Genomic DNA, 10,640 nt, shown 5'->3' on the forward strand with positions numbered 1-10,640 from the left:
AGGTATTTCATCGATCAATTTTTCCAAAGTCCGAGGAAGACTGTACTTTTAATACACTTATCTTCAACAACCGTGCATGTTTAAGTATTTTTACAATTTTACCCATGGACCAAAATGTTCTAGTACGAGGCATTATGTTTTTTTCGAAATGTATTCACTTTCACTTTTTTTACCTTAATAACACACGTCTCTATTTCTTTTAACCATGAATCTCTTGGCATGTTCTGCCAATGTTTCTTTATGCAATGCTGATATTTAAGGTCCTAATGCTTGCATATATTTATTAAAATAAAGGACACATATTGGTATTTTTATTTGTAGTCAAAGTTTTGTACATGTAACCCGGTGCTTCATCAAGCCTTTATCTCAATATAACAAAGTTCTTCAGCAGTAAAATTCCACTAGTGTATATTTATAACCCTCAAAGTAAATTTAAGACTCCTGAAAGATTGATAATTTTCCGGGTGGGAGAAAGAAAGGAGTCAGAAGACAGTAGAAACTCTGCTTCTCCCTGACTTAGTGTTGAAGCATCTGCAGTTAGCTGATCTATCGAAATGCCCAAGGGCACTCAGTATGCAAGTGGCCCTGGGCTAATGAGACTGGTAGAAGTGGGAGAGATGACCCAGAAAGTCAGTGTATCATTAAGAAGTGTTGTCATCAATTAGCTCAATTCATTCTGTTAATTCAAGCACCATTAAGTAATGTTCTTATGCAAAAAAAAAAAAAAAAATCATTAAACATATTTAGACTTTTTGTTTGGCTGAGGGGGTATAATGAAATACTAACTTTATAATATATACTCGAACATGCAGATTCTGGAAATAATAAACTGTCAAAATGTAAAGACCCTCTTGGTAAAAGCCATGCCAAGTCTGTAAGACTCACGAGCAGGAGTAGGCTTATTTTGCATTAAAACAAAAATTGAAATTTCTATTTTGGTTTCAGTGCAGTTGCAGGTATGCTCTTTCTTGTACATCCTTGCCCAACATGCACTTATCATTTGTCTAATATACACTTTTCATTTCTTACAAACTTCTTTTTTCAGCAAAAACTAAGAATCAGATTTTATTTCTCAAAATTAAGATTCATAATAAATGAGCAGGTGAGTAAATGAACTGTCTTCTTAGGCTGAATGATTCCCTATGGTATTCAATACATCTTGACCAAAGACTGTAATGCATAGATATGTATTGTTGAAAAAGCTAACGATCACCACGTCTTAGTTCCAGGGAATTCAGGCTCCGTAGTCAGAGCTCATGCCTAGTGATACAAGCTAAATAATGGCCCCCAAAATGTCCATGTCTTAGTGCCTGGATCCTGTGAATATATTACCCTGCATAGCAAGGGTTTGTTGATTATCCTAGATTATCCAGATTGGCCTTGTGCAATTACAAGATCCTTACAAGAGGGGGCAGGAGGGGTGAAGACTGTAGTAGAATATGGGAAGCCAGAAGCAAGGGGTTGGAATGATGTGTGAGAAAGGTTCAAGAAACAAGCAGAGCAGTGTCAAGGAGAGGGGAAAGGCCAGGAAACACATTCTCCCCTCAGAGCCTCCAGAAGCCACCAGCCCTACCAACACCTTCATTCTAACCCAGTGAGACGGATTTTGGACTTTGGCCCTCCTGGACTCTAAGATAGTAAATTTGTATTATTGTTTGTAATATTTTGTTGCAACAGCAATAGAAAACTAATATATCCAAGGAACTCCAGTCTTACAACCCTGCTTAAAAGAAGACAGGATGAAATAAAATGAGCATACATGTTGAGACTTGAGAGGTAAGTTCATATGTAGTATGAACCCTTTCTGCTGAATAGTAACCTTGACTTCTCTGGGCCTTTTTGCTACAGAGCTGGAGATAGTACCTTTCTCAGAGATTCTGGTGTGAGACTAAATGGTAATATACTAAGTCAAAGCATCTTACATAGCACTATTTATGTATGTTTTAAAAACTTCTTCTCACCTCATTTGACCCTCACAGCACCATAATTAAGATATAGTATAGGACTTTATGGACAATACTACCATCATACAATAAATGAGGGTTTCTGATTAAGGATATGAAATTTATTTCACAAATTTTTTGTTTTTATATTGTGTAAAAAATATGGTAAGTGGTATAGGGATACAAAATTTCTTTATTAAATATATATACTTTTTACTGTTTATTTTTGAGAGAGAGAGAGAGAGAGAGAGAGAGAGTCAGTGGGGGAGGGACAGAGAGAGAGGGAGACACAGAATCCAAAGCAGGCTCCAGGTTCTGAGCTGTCAGCACAGAGCCTGATGTAGGGCTTGAACTCATGAACCATGAGATTATGACCTGAGCTGAAACTGGATGCCTAACCAACTGAGCCACCCAGGCACCCTTGCAAAATTTCAGAGAGTATAAGATTGATAATTTTGGAGCATTAGCATGATGAGGTTGTGTGTGCAATGAATTCAAAAAATGTGAGAATAAATGTAGGCAGGAGAGTTAGAAGTATAGTGTGGTGGTTCACATGTGAGATGACAAGGGTTATTGGAGAGGCATGGAAAAGTGAACATTCAGGGGTGTGATGCCTGTTTAGAATGGACAGGATAGGGAAGGTGAAAGGAAGAGATTTCAAACTTCATAGCCTGAAAGAACAGATTTCCCACTAGTGATCACAGTAATAACAAAAGGAAAGCAGGTTTGGGGAAGTTAATAGGTAAAAGAAAGTTTAGAGACATACAGAATGATTATTAGATATAGTTTGATTAACTTTCCTGTCAGACAGAGGTCATAGCATTTTGACAGCCTATACAAGACAATACAAGAATCTATATGAAGGTTCTCTTATAGCCTAAGAAAACCATTGCTATCTACACTACTAAAGATAGGAGAAGCTAATTAAATAAGAACTTAATTATGGTAGTTGTATAATTTAATCTAGGTGAAAACATACCATTTTATCTCGGTGCAAGTTTCAGACAGTATGCATATTTTTAAAAAAATATGTTGAATTGATTGTGAGAATGTCACAAAAGATTTTAGGGTAAAACAATAAGAGTTAAAATAATTGAATATTTAGAGGTGCCTGGCTGACTCAGTTGGTAGAGCATGCAGCTCTTGATCTTGGGGTTGTGAGTTCAAGTCCCATGCTGGGCGTAGAGCTTCCTTAAAAAAATAATAACTAGAGGCCCTTGGGTGGCTCAGTTGGTTACGCATCTGACTCTTGATTTCAGCTCAGGTCATGATCTCATGGTTCATGGGATCATGCCCCCACGTTGGGTTTTGATCTGACAGTGTGGAGCCTGCTTGGGATTCTCTCTCTTTGCCCCTCCCCCTCCCCCATTTGTGCTCTCCTCTCTCTCTCTCTCTCTCTCTTATCTCTTTCTCAATAAATAAAAAAATAATTGAACACTTAAAAAGTATCAGACACTTCTTAAGCATTATCTACCTGGGCATTATGTTATGAGATAGACTATATTTTTATCCCCATTTTTTACAGGATGAAATTAAGACTCAGAGAGGTTAAATAACTTGCTGAAGTTGGCACGGTTGAGAGTGGTAGGGATAGAGAAAGGCTGTGGGGTGGGACTTGTTGTTTTAGCAGTGGTGATAGTTAACATCCATGAGATTTATTTTAACAAGAGAAACGGTACAGGAAAATAGAGCAGAGAACCAAAGCTTTGCCTATTTATGTATTCAATAAGTTTTTAAATACTTTAGTAACTTCCATATGTAGAGTGATGTTTCCAGGGATGCAGGAAGAACATAGCACAGTAAGTTCAGGAAAGGCTATGGATACAGAGTGGTTCCTTTAAGTTCTTTAAGAACACTGTTCATAGCATTTTTGGAAAAAGAAAGGATGATCAGGCGTGTCAGATGTCTAAGGAAGGTTAAAGAGGATATGAAGAGAGAGAAAATTTGCCAAGTTGGTCATTGAAAAGGCAAACAGGACCAAGAAAATGAGATTAGATGGATGACACTTCCCAACAAAGTTGCACTGATTCTTAGTCTATATTGTTTCTACTCAAATTACAAAGAAAAAGGAATTATTATTATTACTGCTTTTCTGATTGTTTTTCTAGATTTATATAAAAACACTTTCTTTGGGGACTGATTTAAAATGTAAGTTTATTTTTATAAACAGAAGAGAAGAAAAATTATATTTTTCAATTCTGCTTTACTTCATGTTACTGCTATATGAGGTGCAATTTATAAAGCAATGAGCCTGAGTTTTGTATGGTTCATAAATTATTTCTGAGAGCATTCTAAAGGAGAAGTTTGAAATGTTTTGAGCAATGGCAACACCACTGAAATGTGTCTGATCTCCCAAAGTGGCTGCTTAGAAGTGTAATGTTCATTTGGATGTTTAGTCCTTAGTATGCTTGTTAACAAATCAGTCACATTACTTGCTAGTCACATCTCACGTTGTATGTCCTGAATGTACTTTCTTTGTGTAATCTTAGAATACCAAGTCACTGATAGTCAAAGAAACATCTGCTTCAGTAAAGTGAAGTAGCTTAAAGTTTGACAAACTTTCTGATGCAAGCAAAAATGTCTTTTTTATGTTTAAAAAATTAAATACCATTTTACATTTTAATGGTTTCATATAGTTAAATTAATTAATTAGAATTAAATTTGGACAGTTTGATAGAAATGAGTAAAACTAAAACTATTATCCAAATCAAAAGATCAGCTTCGTGATGGTTTATTTTTTTCAGTAAAGAATATTTAACTCCACATTTTAATCTCATAATCTTCATAATATCTATTAATTGATTCTTTGCAGCTTTCCTTTACTCTGAGATTTTTGACAACATAGAGATAAATAACCATTTAATTGACTTTTCTCCTCCATCTTTCAAATTTCTGTGTTTCCATCTTATACACATAGCAACCATTTAACATTTTTTATGAGCTAAATTTCTTTTCTCAACTATCTCCTAGAGCTCACTATTCAATGCAAAAATATTTAAGTGAGGTAGCTTGTCATGAGAAATAGTAATAAAGCTAAGTGGTATAATTTATAAAACACAATTTCAACTGGAATCCATGTACATCTTTGGCTAAAAATATTTTGCTCACTTTTTATGGCCTGAGAGAATATTCAAGACATTTTGATAGGGAACAAATAGTACACTCTGAGTAGTAGAGTTTGAAATATTGAGTTGGATAGTTCTCTGTACATTGTAGCTTTTTAAAACATGCAACAGAGAGAAGATGCTAAATTGTTTCTTGTATTGCAGAACAATAGTCCCTACAAAGAAAGGATGAAATACAACTCACACTATATGTATCTAAGTTGAAATTATCTGTTAAATCCAAATACATTTCAAAAATAGCATACAGTATTCTTTACTATTTTAGAAAGCATGGCTCTATTTATTAGGTATTATTAGAATCAATGATCTAAGCGATGATATAAATTAAAGTATATTTAATTATATTATTTCAACCAGATCCAAGTTTCAACTAGGAAAATCTTGGCCCTCCCTACTTATTAGTTATTCAGAATGGCAAAGGAAAAAGTCAAATAAAATTCTCACTAAGCCAGTTACTCTTCTTCCTCAACACATGACAAGATTATTTTCATTTCTTTTCTTCATAACAAGGCATTTACCTTTGCATAACAATTTTTTCATATATATGAATATCTATATACATATACAAATATAGATGCACACACATATATTTTTTAAACTTGTGAAATTAATTCTCTAGAATGGAGAAGGAAAAAAAGTGATGAAAAACTGTTTACTCTTTATAGCAAGTATTAGTAAAATATCTAGCTAGATACTTAGGGATATTCAACCATTTAATTTTTTGACAGGCTTGACATGAGTTTCTCTTAATTTGTAGATTATTGCTGTAAGAACTTTCTTTTCAACATTATAAAGAAGACAGGAAATCATCAAATATGTCTACTGCCGGGAATCAGACAGAAGCAATGTCTTCCATTGAATTTATCATTCTTTGACTCCTTGAGCCTTTAATCTTCTGTGCAGTGGTGCTTAGGCTTGACTTATAGACTGGCTACAGGAAATTCTGAAATGTCATATATACATTAATTTTCAATCGATTTTTAGACAGTAGGGATATTATACAGAATTGTTAACCTAGATACTATTGCACTGAGTATACTTTCCTTGAATAACAAAAATCTTCACTGCTTTCCCATTGTTTACTTGGTAAGTCCAAAATGCTTAGCATGACAGTATATAAGCTATTGGAATATTGGAACGTTTTTGTTCATGGATTTTTTTTTCTACCTGGAATTTGCTACCTTTTTTTTTCTCTTCTGAAATACTTTCAAAGGATAGCTTAAGAGTTGCTTCTCCTTGGGAGTATTTGTTCTCAAAAGGACAGTCTTACCAATAATGGTAATGACTGCAATGCTACCAATCGCTTGTTTCCTACTGCACTACTGTGTCTCAGTCTTATTTTCTTGTCTGGGACAGAGATAGAGTCTTACAGATTTCACAGCACGTAGCATAGTACTTTGCACTATAGGAATGACCAATGAATATTTGCAGAAGGAATAAAATGAGATGTATATGGTAAAAAAAACATAGGTAAAAGTAAGAGACATACTGGAAGTATTAAAAAGAAAAACATGAGGAGGAGGCTAATAGGTAAAATAATGAATGAAAGTGATTACCATTAGCAAGCCTCCATTGTATGCCATACATTGTATATAGCTCACATACAGTATTTAAGTTCGTTTCTCTACAAATTCTAAGGTTCTCAATATATATGTGAGGAAAACAGTTGAAGAAGTCAGGTTCTTTCTTCTCAAAAGTCACTTGGTTTATGTGATGAAGCAAGGACTCACATATAGGCTTAACCGATTCCAAAACCTATGTTATTTCCTTGCATATAATTTTAAATTATGTACACCCTTCAGTGTGAAGGTAAGTAAAACCTTGGATTGTGAGCAACTTGTTCTGCAAGTGTTCCGCAAGACAAGCAAACATCTCTAATAAACTTTACTTGATAAACTAGTAATGTCTTGCAATACGGGTAGGACATGGCACTGAACATCACATGATTGATCACAAGTGAGCGAATGATTCTTGAAATTCACTTTGATATACAAATGATTTGGATTACAAGCCTGTTTCCAAAATGAATTATACTCATAAACCACAATTTTACTGTATTTGCTATAATTTAATTAATTGCTTAATTAATTTAGTTTTTGAAACTGATGGGTTTATTTTAAAGTTAATTTTATTTATTTATTTTGAGAGAGAGAGAGAGAGCAAGAGTAGAGGAGGGGCAGAGAGTGAGAGAGAATCCCAAGCAGGCTCCACAGTGTCAGTGTAGAGCCCAGTATGGTACTTGAACTCATGTACTTTGAGATCATGTTGTGAGCTGAAATCAAGAGTCAGATGCTTAACTGACTGAGCCATCCAGGTGTCCCTATTTGCTATTACTTTAAAAGAACAAATGCATCAAGCATTATTATGATGACCTATGGAATTAATTTTTTAATAGAAGACATGTCTGTGAGAATAATATGATAAACAGATTTATTCAGGATCCTCTCTTTTTTTGAAAAATGTATATTTATTTATTTTGAGAGAGAGAGCATGCACACTTGCATGCAAGCCAGTGAGGGAAAAGAGAGAATCCCAAGCAGACCCCTGCTGTAGGCACAGAGCATGACGTGGGGCTCAAACTCATGAACTGTGAGATCATGATCTGAGATAAAATCAAGAGTTTATGCTTAACCAGCTGAGCCACCCAGATGCCCCCAAGATCCTATCTTAATATTGTTACTTATAGGTCCACGTATGGTCTTAAATATTTATTTTTAAGAGCAAATGAAATACAACTTAAAAATAAGATTTGTGCAAACCCATTAGGCAGGTTTCCATGCTTTGTAATGACGTAAGTGGAATTGTGTTATGATTTTTTATAAAAGAAGTGTTGTCCTACCATCAACCTGATTTTGGTGGGAGAAGGGAAAAGAAGTGTAGGGGGCTGGGTGGATACAGAACACATATTCTTTTGAAATTTTTTTCTTTTGCAATTTTTACAGTATGACTTTACATACTTTATGCTCCTTATTGCATGGGATCTCTTAGTAAGTGAAACACACACACATAGGCACCACATATTATTCCCTAGTGTCTGTTTGCAACTCAGTTTTTATTTCATCTCCTCCTCTTCAGCATTTGTCTTTCCCTGATTTTTGGGGGGAGTCCTCAATTTCCTACATATATTTCAGCAGAATTTAGACATCACTTGTTGTCGTTATTTTATAAAGTTTCTAAATTAGAATAAACATATGTTGGGTGGCCTGTCATGATATAATTATAAAAGTAGGTTATACTCATTGTTCTATGAAGGGATATGAGTTCTTTCCAATGTAGACAAATTCAATTCTAAAACTAAAATGGAAGAATGTTGGTAGAAATCACTTTATAAATTGTATTTTATCTTGACCACAAAACTAAACAATCACTATTTATTATATTCACTTTAAAGATGATAAACTGTAGCTCAGAAAATGCATTAAGATTTTTCCTTATGATTACATAGCTAGTAAACTTCTTAAATTAACAACTTCTAGACCTTGGATTGAAGCTCAGATCTCTCTAAATCCAAATATATTTTCAACTACACTTAAAATATAGCCTAGCTTAACAAAGGACATGCAGACCTAAAAACAACTCTATATATACAGGAAGTCCATCTTTTTATAACCATAATGGTTTTTAAAGAGCTTTATGTTAAAGTAGTTCATTTTTATCACAAGATTAATGATATAATTTTGACTTATATTTTAAGACATATAACATGTTTTATTTACCTTTTAAAGCTTTCTATTTTTATATAATTATAGATTCACAGGAAATTATAAAGATAGAACAGAGAGGTCCTATATATTCTTCACTAAGTCTTTCTCAGTGATTGCATCTTACAAAATTATAGCAAAATATAAAAATGAGAAAAAGGACCTTTTTACACATGGTACATAGTTCTGTTATTTTATCACATGTGTAGATTGATGTAATCACCATTGCAATCAAGATGCAAGACTATCCCATCATGTCAGTGATCCATCTGCTTTACAGTCTCCCCCTCTGCATCACCTCTAACCCCTGGAAACTACTAACCTGTTCTTAGCTCTCTACTTTTTGTCTTAAAAGAAAATTTTTTTTAATGTTTTATTTACTTCTTCTTCTGGGAATTCCAAGCTCTGCACTGCTTAACCCAACACAGGGCTCAATCCCATGACTGTGGGATCATGACCTGAGACAAAATCAAGAGTCAGACACTCAACCCAACTGAGCCACCCAAGCTCCCCCAGGTTATATTTATATGCAGAAGGATGAAATTGGACCCTTATCTCACATCATATACAAAAATTAACTAAAAATAAGTTATAGATGTAAACGTAAAATCTGGAAATATAAAACTAGTAGGAGGGTCACCTGACTGCTTCAGTTGGTAAAGCATGTGACTTCTGATCTCAAGGTTTAAGTTCGAACCCCATGATGGGTGTAAAGATTACTTAAAAGTAAAATCTTTAAAAAATACTAGGAAAAAATGAGAAAACTCCTTGATATTGGTCTGGACAATGATTTTTTGGATATTACACCAAAAGCCCAGGTAACAAAACCAAAAATAGACAAATGGGATTGGACCAAAAAGCTTCTGCACAGCAAAGAAAATAATTAACAGATTTAAAGGTAACCTACAGAATGGGAGAAAATATTTACAAATCATATATATGATTAGAAATTTATAGCCAACATATATAAAGAACTCATACAACTCAATAGCAAAATCAATTAACCTGATTTAAAAATGGCAAAAAAACAGAATAGACATTTCTCTATAGAAGACATACAAATGGCCAGGTATTTTTAAATTTCTTCTTTGATTTCCTAGTTGACTCATTCATTGTTTGGTAGCATGTTGTTTAACCTCAATGTCTTTCCAAAATTTTCTTATGGTTGACTTCAAGTTTCATAGCATTGTGGTAAAAAATGGTGCATAGTAAGATTTCAATCTATTTTTTTGTTTTAGTTGAGCCTGTTTTGTGACTTAATATGTGATCTGTTATGGAAAATGTTCCATGTGCACTTGAAAAGAATGTGTTTTCTACTGTTTTAGGATGCAATGTTTTGAATATATCTGTTAAGTGTGTCATTCAAAGCCATTGTTTCTGTACTTATTTTCTGTTTAGATGTTGTCTCAATTGATAATAAGAGGGGTATGAAAGTAACCTACTATTATTGTATTATCAATAAGTTCCTTTATATTTGTTATTGTTTTATATATTTGGCCAACAGGTACATGAAATGGTGCTCAGCATTACTAAATTGTCAGAGAATGCAAATCAAAACCACAGTGAGCTATCAACTTATACCTGTTAAGATGGCTCTTATTTAAAAAAAAAAAAAGGAAAGATACAAGTGTTAATGAGAATGTGGAGGAAAGGGAACCCTTGTGCAGCATTGACATAAATGTACACTGGTACAGCCATTATGGGAAACAGTATGAAAGTTTCTCAAAATATCAAAAATAGAACTATTATATAACTGAATATATGTCCAAAGAGCATGACATTTTGTTCTTGAAGAGACATCTGCACTCTCATGTAATTGCAGCATTATTCACAATAGCCAAGATGTAGAAACAATCTAAGTTTCTATTTAT

Source organism: Hyaena hyaena, unplaced genomic scaffold (genome assembly GCF_003009895.1).
Source record: "Hyaena hyaena isolate Hyena2069 unplaced genomic scaffold, ASM300989v1 scaffold_622, whole genome shotgun sequence".
NCBI classification, from domain to species: domain Eukaryota; kingdom Metazoa; phylum Chordata; class Mammalia; order Carnivora; family Hyaenidae; genus Hyaena; species Hyaena hyaena.